Raw genomic sequence first — 13,212 nt, 5'->3', positions numbered from 1 at the left:
AGGACGGCGGAGGAGCGGATCTGGGCCGCGGGGGCCGGCGACGGGCCAGGCGGGCCGGCGGCACGGGGGCAGTGGACGCGCCACGTGTCGCGGCCTGGTTGGCTGGGCGCGGCGGCGGGAATCGTCCGGCGGCAGCCGGACGTGTCCGGTGGCGACGGGATGATTTTTTTTAGGGTTTGCCCGAAAATTTAGGAGGGGGGGTGTTTATATAGGAAGAGGGAGCTAGGAGGCTCGAAATAAGGTGCGGTTTTCGCCCACACGATCGTGATCGAACGACCGAGAGCATGGAAGTGACTTAGATGGGTTATTGGGCTATTTTGGAGGGGTGTTGGGCTGCAACCCAAAATAGGCCTTTGCAGGAACCTGGTTAACCGTTGGAGTATCAAACGAGCTCCAAATGACACGAAACTTGACAGGCGGTCTACCAGTGCTATACCAAGGCCGCTTGGCAAACGTCGGGCCATTCCGAGAACGTTTAACACTTGCTCACGAAAAGAGACAAGAGGGGTGAGCCGGTGCATGTGGGAGTGTCGGATTGCAAAACGGACAACGGGGAAAATGCTCGGATGCATGAGACGAACACGTATGCAAATGAGATGCACATGATGACATGATATGAAAAGCATGACATGAACAAAATGCAAAACGAAAAACAAAAACCCAACCACGGAAGGAATATCATAACACATAGCCGAAAATGGCAAGAGTTAGAGTTACAAGTATGGAAAGATACATCCGGGGTATTACACTGGTGATCTTTCCAGCCTCACAAGCCCCACAAAGATGATCTTTGAGGAATTTGACACCCTCGATGCGAATGACATGCTTCTTGTTCGCGAGTGTATGCAAGTTCCTCATCCCAGCATGACCAAGTCGTCGATGCCATAGCCAGCATTCTGAAGCTTTAGCATGTAGACATGTGGCAGGCTGTGGTCCTGCGGAGAAATCAACAATATACAAGTCTCCTTTCCTAAAGCCTTCGAAGACTTTGGAGTTGTTAGATTCCATTAGCACAAGGCAACGAAATTTGCCAAAGACAACAACCATACCAAGATCACAAAGCATTGAGACAGACATGAGGTTGAATCCTAAGGACTCGACAAGCATGACTTTGTCCATGTGTCGATCCTTTGAGATCGCGACCTTACCTAGACCCAATACCTTGCTTTTGCCTTTGTCAGCGTAGGTAATATGCTTCAGATGAGATGGTGACAAATCAGTGTCCATCAACAGGTTCCTGTCACCAGTCATGTGGTCCGTGCATCCACTATCGAGGACCCACTCAGTAGCTTTGGGTTGTTCAACCTGCAGATGAATTAGTGCAACTTACGAACCCATATACTTCATCAGTGAAGAATATGATATCAATATCATCGGCAGTAACGGATATAGCAATAGTAATATGAGGATGTGAGAAATGAGTAATTCATTTATTCATGATTAGCTTTCGTCCGTTCAAGCACATTCAGGTCTCCAGTAATTTCTTCAGACGATTAAGTTTGTCTGGAGACCTGACCCTTCATAAGAGATTAGTTCTTTTTCTTCACCACCCACATCTGGAGGGGTGGCAAAGAGTTCATCATTCTGCGAGCTCCATAAGAAAAAGATGGCATAGAAGCCAGTGCACTTTGTTTCACAGAAGAGTGGTTAGGGTAAGCATATGAATAAGCAGTGAAATTCTTTGAGGACTTATGTACATAATGATTTGAAGAATAATGCTCATATTCATAGCCTTTCGACTTTCCTTGTGAAACAAAAGTGTTAGCATGATGATGTTCATATGAGGATTTTGATCCACGTGAGGAATTTGATCCATATGAAGAATTTGGTCAATATGTGGACTTGGATCCATATGAAGATTTTGATCCATATGAAGAATTTGATCTGGGGTTCCTATTCTTCACGGGTGGTGTCATGATGACATTCACCTGAAGATTTTCAAGGCATCTTTTAGGAACCCAGATTTTCTTCATAGGGGAACCGTTCCTGCAGTTAGTTCCAAAATATGGAGCAAATACTTGACCGTCCTGATTCTTAAACAATTTATAGTTGGAGTCAAATGACTCATCAGAGGAATATGAAGAATCACAGGTAAGGCCAGATAAAGTGCATGGATCTACAGGAGGTCCTTTTGCAGCAACCCATGAGGTTTTGGGATACTGCTCAGGTTTCCAGTAGGTTCCATTAGCATTGAGTTTCCTCTCAAAGGCAATACCCTCTTTCCTAGGGTTCCTGTTCAAGATCTGCTTTTTAAGCACATCACATAGAGTCTGATGCCCTTTAAGACTTTTGTAAATGTCTGTTACATACAATTCCTTCAGACCTGCATCATCGTCAGTGATACTTGTGGTATCCTCAGATGAGGAAATTGTGAGCACATAGATAGTTGAAGAATTTACAGCAGTAGAAGCATTTGAACATTCAGGTGATGAATTAGCAGATTCACGTTCAATGCATTTCAGACATGGTGGAATAAATTCTTCCTAAGCGGAACAGATCTGTTGAGCAAGCAATGAATCGATTTCCTTCTGAAGATCTTCATTACTCACTTTTAACTTCTAAAGATCTTGCATTCTCTGAAGAATTTCATGAGAAAGCTTTTCATGATCAGTTAGGAGAGAGTTATGATGACTTTGAAGGTTGTCAAACTCAGACTGAAGTTTTTGAAGACTATCAGTTAGAGCCTTAGTTCGATTCAATTCCTCACCCAACATATCATCGCTTTCATCAAGCATGTTTTGAACTTTTTCAAGAGCTCTTTGTTGTTTAGTGGCAAGGGAAGCAAGTTTGACATAGCTGGGTCCAAATTCATCACCTATTTCATCATCACTAGATTCGGATAGGTAGCATTTAGTTACCTTCGCACCCTTAGCCATAAGGCATGGTGCAATGGATGATGATTCAGGTGCGAAAGTCATCTCTTTGAGTGATTCCTTGAAATCCTCAAACCATAGATCCTAACGAGTACAATGACCTTCATTGACATCAGAGAGTCGGTCCCAGATAAGCTTCGCATGGTTGAGATGCATGACGTTCCTGAACTGATTTTTGGGACAAATAGGAGCAGATGACATCCTCCGCCGTGAGGTTGAGTAGGGTGTACTTGCGAATGTCATTAGCCTCCACCATCTTGCATAGATCGGTAAGACCAATCTCAGTGACGGTCCACAGTTCACTGTTCATCACCATGAGTTACTTCTTCATCATGGCCTTCCACTTAGGATACTCATGACCATCAAAGATGGGGTAGGACACTCTTCTCATTCCTGCAGTCGACATATCTAAAACTCCAGGTGGTTAAACCAGAATCACACAGAAAAAGGGAGTACCTTGCTCTGATACCAATTGAAAGTGCGTTACGTTGTCTAGATGGGGTGAATAGGCGATTTTTATGAATTCTTCACTGAGGAATTTTAGGGTGAGGAAATTCCTAAGCAAAGAACTACTTGCAGCGGAATAAGTACTCGGGTATAAGCATAACAGAGCAACAACATAGTCTTCATGATGAAATGAAAGACAAAACACAAAGTACAGAAAGCGTAAACACAGGATAAGCAAGATGAAGACAAACTGACTGAAGAAATAGGATTGAGGAATTAGAGAAAGTCTTCAGTCAAAGTCTTCAGACAGTAATGAACAGGTTCATCAACACATAACTAAGGAAATGAAAGGGTTGAGGAAATAGAACCAGCAGGCTTGGTGAAGACAATGATTTGGTTGACCGGTTCCAACTGCTATGACAGTTGTACGTCTAGTTGGAGTGGCTGAGTATTTAAACTCAAGGACACACAGTCCCGGACACACAGTCCCGAACACACAGTCCTCGCCGTATGCTCCTTGAGCTAAGATCACGCAAATCTCGCCCAACAGTAGTGGTAAGTCTTCACAGGTGACTTCCAAACCTTCACAAACTCGGTCACTCATGAAGGAAATATGCCCTAGAGGCAATAATAAAGTTATTATTTATTTCCTTATTTCATGATAAATGATTATTATTCATGCTAGAATTGTATTAACCGGAAACTTAGTACATGTGTGAATACATAGACAAACAAAGTGTCACTAGTATGCCTCTACTTGACTAGCTCATTGAATCAAAGATGGTTAAGTTTTCTAACCATAGACATGAGTTGCCATTTGATTAACGGGGTCACATCATTAGGAGAATGATGTGATTGACTTGACCCATTCCGTTAGCTTAGCACTTGATCGTTTAGTATGTTGCTATTGCTTTCTTCATGACTTATACATGTTCCTATGACTATGAGATTATGTAACTCCCGCTTACCGGAGGAACACTTTGTGTGCAACCAAATGTCACAACGTAACTGGGTGATTATAAAGGTGCTCTACAGGTGTCTCCAAAGGTCCTTGTTTAGTTGACGTATTTCAAGATTAGGATTTGTCACTCCGATGTCGGAGAGGTATCTCTGAGCCCTCTCGGTAATGCGCATCACTATAAGCCTTGCAAGCAATGTGACTAATGAGTTAGTTGTGGGATGATGCTTTACATAACGATTAAAGAGACTTGTCGGTAACGATATTGAACTAGGCATTGAGATACCGACGATTGAATCTCGGGCAAGTAACATACCGATGACAAAGGGAACAACGTATGTTGTTATGCTATTTGACTGATAAAGTTCTTCCTAGAATATGTGGGAGCCAATATGAGCATCCAGGTTCCGCTATTGGTTATTCACCGGAGACGCTTTTCGGTCATGTCTACATAGTTCTCGAACCCGTAGGGTCCGCACGCTTAACGTTTGGTGATGATTTATAGTATGAGTTATGTGTTTTTATGTACCGAAGGTAGTTCGGAGTCCCGGATGAGATCGGGGACTTGACGAGGAGTCTCAAAATGGTCGAGACGTAAAGATCAATATATTGGACGACTATATTCGGACATTGAAAAGGTTTGAGTGATTCGGCCATAAGAAGGAAGCACACCAGCCCACAAGGGGCTGGCGTGCCCCCCTTTGGGCAGGAGGCCCAATAGGAATAGGTTTGGGGCGTGCGGCCCCCCTTTCCTTCTCTCCTACTCCTCCTTCCCTTCCCTCTCCTACTCCAACTTGGGAAGGGGGAATCCTACTCCCATCGGGAGTAGGACTCCCCCCTTGGGCGCGCCTAGAGAGGGCCGGACCTCCCCCTCCTCCACTCCTTTATATATGGGGGCAGGGGGGGCACCTCTAGACACAACAATTGATCTCTTGATCTCTTAGCCATGTGCGGCGCCCCCCTCCACCATATTCCACCTCGATCATATCATAGCGGTGCTTAGGCGAAGCCCTGCGTTGGTAGCAACATCATCATCGTCACCACACCGTCGTGCTGACGAAACTCTCCCTCAAAGCCCATGCTAGATTGGAGTTCGAGGGACGTCATCGAGCTGAACGTGTGCTGAGCTCGGAGGTGCTGTACATTCGGTACTTGGATCGGTCGGATCGTGAAGACGTACGACTACATCAACCGTAGTGTGCTAACGCTTCCGCTTTCGGTCTACGAGGGTACATGGACAACACTCTCCCCTCTCGTTGATATGCATCACCATGATCTTGCGTGTGCGTAGGAATTTTTTTGAAATTGCTACGTTCCCCAACAGTGGTATCAGAGCCAGGTTTTATGCGTAGATGTTATATGCACGAGTAGAACACAAGTGAGTTGTGGGGGATACAAGTCATACTGCTTACCAGCATGTCATACTTCGGTTCGGCGGTATTGTTGGATGAAGCGGCCCGGACCGACATTACACGTACGCTTACACGAGACTGGTTCTACCGACGTGCTTTGCACATAGGTGGCTGGCGGGTGTCAGTTTCTCCAACTTTAGTTGAACCAAGTGTGGCTACGCTCGGTCCTTGAGAAGGTTAAAACAGTACTAACTTGATGAAATATCGTTGTGGTTTTGATGCGTAGGTAAGAACAGTTCTTGCTCAGCCCGTAGCAGCCATGTAAAACTTGCAACATCAAAGTAGAGGACATCTAAGTTGTTTTTGCAGGGCATGTTGTGATGTGATATGGTCAAGATTTGATGCTATTGTATGAGATGATCATGTTTTGTAACCAAGTTATCGGCAACTGGCAGAAGCCATATGGTTGTCGCTTTATTGTATGCAATGCAATCGCCCTGTAATTGCTTTACTTTATCACTAAGCAGTAGCGATAGTTGTAGAAGCAATAGTTGGCAAGACGACAACGATGCTACGATGGAGATCAAGGTCTCGTGCCGGTGACGATGGTGATCATGACGGTGCTTCAAAGATGGAGATCACAAGCACAAGATGATGATGGCCATAGCATATCACTTATATTGATTGCATGTGATGTTTATCCTTTATGTATCTTATTTTGCTTTGATTGACGGTAGCATTATAAGATGATCTCTCACTAAATTTCAAGGTAAAAGTGTTCTCCCTGAGTATGCACCGTTGCCAAAGTTCGTCGTGCCGAGACACCACGTGATGATCGGGTGTGATAAGCTCTATGTTCATCTACAATGGGTGCAAGCCAGTTTTGCACATGCAGAATACTCAGGTTAAACCTGACGAGCCTAGCATATGCAGATATAGCCTCAGAACACTGAGAGCGAAAGGTCGAGCGTGAATCATATAGTAGATATGATCAACATAGTGATGTTCACCATTAAAAACTACTCCATCTCACGTGATGATCGGACATCGTTTAGTTGATTTGGATCACATGATCACTTAGATGATTAGAAGGATGTCTATCTAAGTGGGAGTTCTTAAGTAATATGATTAATTGAACTTTAATTTATCATGAACTTAGTCTTGACAGTATTTTGCAAATTATGTTGTAGATCAATAGCTCACGTTGTTGCTTCCCTATGTTTTTATATGTTCCTAGAGAAAACTAAGTTGAAAGATAATAGTAGCAACGATGCGGACTTGGTCCATGATCTTAGGTTTATCCTCATTGCTGCACAGAAGTATTATGTCCTTGATGCACTGCTAGGTGACAGACCTATTGCAAGAGCAGATGCAGACGTTATGAACATTTGGCTAGCTCAATATGATGACTACTTGATAGTTCAGTGTGCCATGCTTTACGGCTTAGAATCGGGACTTCAAAGACATTTTGAACGTCATGGACCATATGAGATGTTCCAGGAGTTGAAGTTAATATTTCAAGCAAATACCCGAGTTGAGAGATATGAAGTCTCCAACAAGTTCTATAGCTAAAAGATGAAGGAGAATTGCTCAACTAGTGAGCATGTGCTCAGATTGTCTGGGTACTACAATCGCTTGAATCAAGTGGGAGTTAATCTTCCAGATAAGATAGTGATTGACAGAGTTCTCTAGTCACCATCACCAAGTTACTAGAACTTCGTGATTAACTATAGTATGCAAGGGATGACGAAAATGATTCCCGAGCTCTTCGTGATGTTGAAATCGACGAAGGTAGAAATCAAGAACGAGCATCAAGTGTTGATGATTGACAAGATCACTAGTTTCAAGAAAAGGGCAAAGGGAAAAGAAAGGGAACTTCAAGTAGAATGACAAGCAAGTTGTAACTCCCGTGAAGAAGCCCAAAGCTGGACCAAAGCCTGAAATTGAGTGCTTCTACTACAAAGGAAATGGTCACTGGAAGTGGAAATGCCCTGAATATTTGGTAGATAAGAAGGATGGCAAAGTGAATAAGGGTATATTTGATATACAGGTTATTGATGTGTACCTTACTAGTGTTTATAGTAGCCCCTGAGTATTTGATACTTGTTCGGTTGCTAAGATTAGTAACTTGAAACGGGAGTTATAGAATAAACAGAGACTAGTTGAGGGTGAAGTGATGATGTGTGTTGGAAGTAGTTCCAAGATTGATATGATCATCATCGCACACTCCCTATAGTTTCGAGATTAGTGTTGAACCTAAATAAATGTTATTTGGCGTCTGCGTTGAGCATAAATATGATTTGATCATGTTTATTGCAATACGGTTATTCATTTAAAGTCAAAGAATAATTGTAGTTCTGTTTACATGAATAAAACCTTCGATGGTCATACACCCAATGAAAGTAGTTTGTTGGATCTCGATCGTAGTGATACACATATTCATAATATTGATGCCAAAAGATGCAAAGTTGATAATGATAGTGCAACTTATTTGTGGCACTGCCGTTTGGGTCATATCGGTGTAAAGCGCATGAAGAAACTCCATAAAGATGGATTTTTGGAATCACTTGGTTATGAATCATTTGATGCTTGCGAACCGTGCCTTTTGGGCAAGATGACTAAAACTCCGTTCTCCGGAACAATGGAACGAGCTACTGACTTGTTGGAAATAATACATACCGATGTATGCGGTCCAATGAGTGTTGATGCTTGTGGCGGGTATCATTATTTTCTGACCTTCACAGATGATTTGATCAGATATGAGCATATCTACTTAATGAAGCACAAGTCTGAAACATTTGAAAAGTTCAAAGAATTTCAGAGTGAAGTGGAGAATCATCATAACAAGAAAATAAAGTTTCTACAAACTGATCGTAGAGGAGAATATTTGAGTCACGAGTTTGGCCTTCATTTATTGGATATAGTACGATCTATGATGTATCTTACCGATTTACCACTATCGTTTTGGGGTTATGCATTAGAGACAGTTGTATTCACTTTAAATAGGGCACCATCAAAATCCGTTGAGACGACGCCTTATGAACTGTGGTTTGGCAAGAAACCAAAGTTGTCATTTCTTAAAGTTTGGGGCTGCGATGCATATGTGAAAAAGTTTCAACCTGATAAGCTCGAACCCAAATCAGAGAAGTGCGCCTTCATAGAATAACCAAAGGAAACTGTTGGATACACCTTATATCACAGATCCGAAGGCAAGATATTCGTTGCTATGAATGGATCCTTTCTAGAGAAGGTGTTTCTCTCGAAAGAAGTGAGTGGGAGGAAAGTGGAACTTGATGAGGTAACTGTACCTGCTCCCTTATTGGAAAGTAGTTCATCACAGAAATATGTTCCTGTGACTACTACACCGATTAGTGAGGAAGTTAATGATGATGATCATGAAAAATTCGGATCAAGTTACTACCGAACCTCGTAGGTCAACCAGAGTAAGATCCGCACCAGAGTGGTATGGTAATTCTGTTCTAGAGATCATGTTACTTGACCATGATGAACCTATGAACTATGAGGAAGCGATGATGAGCCCAGATTCCGCGAAATGGCTTAAGGCTATGAAATCTGAGATGGGATCCATGTATGAGAACAAAGTGTGGAATTTGGTTGACTTGCCCGATGATCGGCAAGCCATAAAAATAAATGGATCTTCAAGAGGAAGACATACGCTAATAGTAGTGTTACTATCTACAAAGCTTGACTTGTCGCAATTTTTTTTGACAAGTTCAAAGTGTTGATTACAATGAGATTTTCTCACTCGTATCGATGCTTAAGTCTGTCCGAATCATGTTAGCAATTGCCATGTTTTATGAAATCTGGCAAATAAGATGTCAAAACTGCATTCCTTAATGGATTTATTAAAGAAGAGTTGTATATGATGCAACCAGAAGGTTTTGTCAATCCTAAAGGTGCTAACAAAATATGCAAGCTCCAGCGATCCATCTATGGACTGGTGCAAGCATCTCGGAGTTGGAATATACGCTTTGATGAGTTGATCAAAGCATATCGTTTTATACAGACTTTTGGAGAAGCCTGTATTTAGAAGAAAGTGAGTGGGAGCTCTGTAGCATTTCTGATATTATATGTGGACGACATATTGTTGATTGGAAATGATATAGAATTTCTGGATAGCATAAAAGGATATTTGAATAAAAGTTTTTCAATGAAAGAGCTCGGTGAAGCTGCTTACACATTGAGCATCAAGATCTATAGAGATAGATCAAGACGCTTGATAAGATTTTTCAATGAGTACATACATTGATAAAGATTTTGAAGTAATTCAAAATGTAATAGTCAAAGAAGGAGTTCTTGCCTGTGTTGCAAGGTGTGAAGTTGAGTAAGACTCAAAACCCGACTATGGCAGAAAATAGAAAGAGAATGAAAAGCCATTCCCTATGCCTCAGTCATAGGTTCTATAAAGTATGCTATGCTGTGTACCAGACCTATTGTATACCTTGCTCTGAGTTTGGCAAGGGAGTACAATTTTGATCTAAGAGTAGATCACTGGACAGTGGTCAAGAATATCCTTAGTGAGGACTAAGGAAATATTTCTCGATTATGGAGGTGATAAAAGAGCCCGTCGTAAAAAGTTACATCGGTGCAAGCTTTTACATCGATCCAGATGACTCTAAGTCTCAATCTAGATACATATTGAAAGTGGGAGAAATTAGCTAGAGTAGCTCCGTGCAGAGCATTGTAGACATAGCATATTTGCAAAACACATACGGCTCTGAATGTGACAGACCCGTTGACTAAACTTCTCTCACAAGCAAAACATGATCATACCTTAGTACTCTTTGGGTGTTAATCAGATAGCGATGTGAACTAGATTATTGACTCTAGTAAACCCTTCGGGTATTGGTCACATGACGATGTGAACTATGGGTGTTAATGACATACAGATGTGAATATCGGTGTTAAATCACATGGTGATGTGAACTAGATTATTGACTCTAGTGCAAGTGCGAGACTGAAGAAAATATGCCCTAGAGGCAATAATAAAATTATTATTTATTTCCTTATTTCATGATAAATGTTTATTATTCATGCTAGAATTGTATTAACCGGAAACTTAGTACATGTGTGAATACATACACAAACAAAGTGTCACTAGTATGCCTCTACTTGACTAGCTCGTTGAATCAAAGATGGTTAAGTTTCCTAACCATAGACATGAGTTGTCATTTGATTAACGGGATCACATCATTCGGATAATGATGTGATTGACTTGACCCATTCCATTAGCTTAGCACTTGATCGTTTAGTATGTTGCTATTGCTTTCTTCATGACTTATACATGTTCCTATGACTATGAGATTATGTAACTCCTGCTTACCGGAGGAACACATTGTGTGCAACCAAACGTCACAACATAACTGGGTGATTGTAAAGGTGCTCTACAGGTGTCTCCGAAGGTACTTGTTGGGTTGACGTATTTCGAGATTAGGATTTGTCACTCCAATGTCGGAGAGGTATCTTTGGGCCCTCTCGGTAATGTACATCACTATAAGCCTTGCAAGCAATGTGACTAATGAGTTAGTTGCGGGATGATGCTTTACATAACAAGTAAAGAGACTTTCCAATAACGAGATTGAACTAGGTATTGAGATACCGACGATCGAATCTCGGGCAAGTAACATACCGATGACAAAGGAAACAACGTAGTTGTTATGCAGTTTGACCGATAAAGATCTGCGTATAATATGTGGGAGCCAATATGAGCATCCAGGTTCCGCTATTGGTTATTGACCGGAGACGCGTCTCGGTCATGTCTACATAGTTCTTGAACCCGTAGGGTCCGCACGCTTAACGTTCGGTGACGATTTATAGTATGAGTTATGTGTTTTTATGTACCGAAGGTAGTTCGGAGTCCAGGATGAGATCGGGGACATGACGAGGAGTCTCGAAATGGTCGAGACGTAAAGATCGATATATTGGACGACTATATTCGGACATCGGAAAGGTTCCGAGTGATTCGGGTATTTATCGGAGTACCGAAGAGTTACGGGAATTCGCCGGGGAAAAGTTATGGGCCTTATGGGCCATAAGAAGGAAGCACACTAGCCCACAAGGGGCTGGTGCGCCCCCCTTTGGGCAGGAGGCCGAATAGGAATAGGTTTGGGGGGTGCGGCCCCCCTTTCCTTCTCTCCTACTCCTCCTTCTCTTCCCTCTCCTACTCCAACTTGGGAAGGGGGAATCCTACTCCCACCGGGAGTAGGACTCCCCCCTTGGGCGCGCCTAGAGAGGGCCTGTCCTCCCCCTCCTCCACTCCTTTATATACGGGGGCAGGGGGGCACCTCTAGACACAACAATTGATCTCTTGATCTCTTAGCCATGTGCGTTGTCCACCTCCACCATATTCCACCTCGATCATATCGTTGCGGTTCTTAGGCGAAGCCCTGCGTCGGTAGCAACATCATCATCGTCACCACGCCGTCGTGCTGACGAAACTCTCCCTCAAAGCTTGGCTAAATCAGAGTTCGAGGTATGTCATCGAGCTGAACGTGTGCTGAACTCGGAGGTGACGTACATTCGGTACTTGGATCAGTCAGATCGTGAAGATGTACGACTACATCAACCGCGTTGTGCTAACGCTTCCGCTTTCGGTCTATGAGGGCACGTGGACAACACTGTCCCCTCTCGTTGTTATGCATCACCATGATCATGTGTGCGCGTAGGAATTTTTTTGAAATTACTACGTTCCCCAACAACTCGGCGATCCACAATTCCTCTTGGATGCTCAGACCATGACGCCTAACCGTTTGGAGGATACACAGTCCTCAAAGGTAACAAGCGTCGGTTCCACACAGGAACAATCTCTTCAGTGATGCTCAATCACTTTGGGTTTGTATGTGTTTGGGTTTGGGATTTGGGTATTTCCTCACTTGATGGTTTTTGCTTAAAGTCCTGGAGGATGGGTTGCTCTCAAATGACAAGTGTCAGTTTCTCTCGGAGCAGCCAACCAGCTAGTGGTTGTAGGGGGCAGGTATTTATAGCATAGGGAGCAACTCGATATGATAAGACATAAATGCCCTTGGCTGATATGACCATTAGGTGGTAGATATTTTGGGACAGCTAGCGCATAGCACAACAACGGTCGGATATTTGAGGTTCGAATTCCTCAGGGTTATCATGTTCCTCATTGTGTAGGCAATTCGCACTAGCGAATTCCTAACTACTCAGTCAGGACAAATTCCTCAGAGACCAAAAGATCTTCGTCTCTGTCACTAAAGAAATTGACTGATCTGATATGAGATTTCCAATGGCTTCACTCGAAGGATTGGGTAGGTGTAGGATTTTGAGATGAGCATCACTTGGAAATCATTTTCCTTAGTACTACCTCGACCCCCTTTAACAACACGGTGTTTCCTATGACTCAAGAAGAAGAAAACGAAACTATGAAAACAAAAGTCTCCATGCTTCATAATCCTCGCATGAATATCCAAGTCTTCAAGGTCACACCAATTTCTTCATTTTCAAAGTCTTCAGGAGAACCAAAGTCTTCAGCCGAAGACATTCATTTTTAGGGGTCGTCTTTCACTGTAAATATCAAACTCCTCATCGACTTATAGAG

At 42.7% G+C, this 13,212-nt stretch overlaps 1 pseudogene; it reads left to right on the top strand.

Annotated features, from left to right (window-relative positions):
• The window catches only part of LOC119350245, a 98,454-nt pseudogene that overhangs the window by 62,401 nt on the left and 22,841 nt on the right, over positions 1-13,212 (top strand).

The sequence above is a fragment of the Triticum dicoccoides genome, chromosome 1B, assembly GCF_002162155.2.
Source record: "Triticum dicoccoides isolate Atlit2015 ecotype Zavitan chromosome 1B, WEW_v2.0, whole genome shotgun sequence".
Taxonomy (NCBI): domain Eukaryota; kingdom Viridiplantae; phylum Streptophyta; class Magnoliopsida; order Poales; family Poaceae; genus Triticum; species Triticum dicoccoides.
This window is presented reverse-complemented; position numbering and strand designations above follow the sequence as displayed.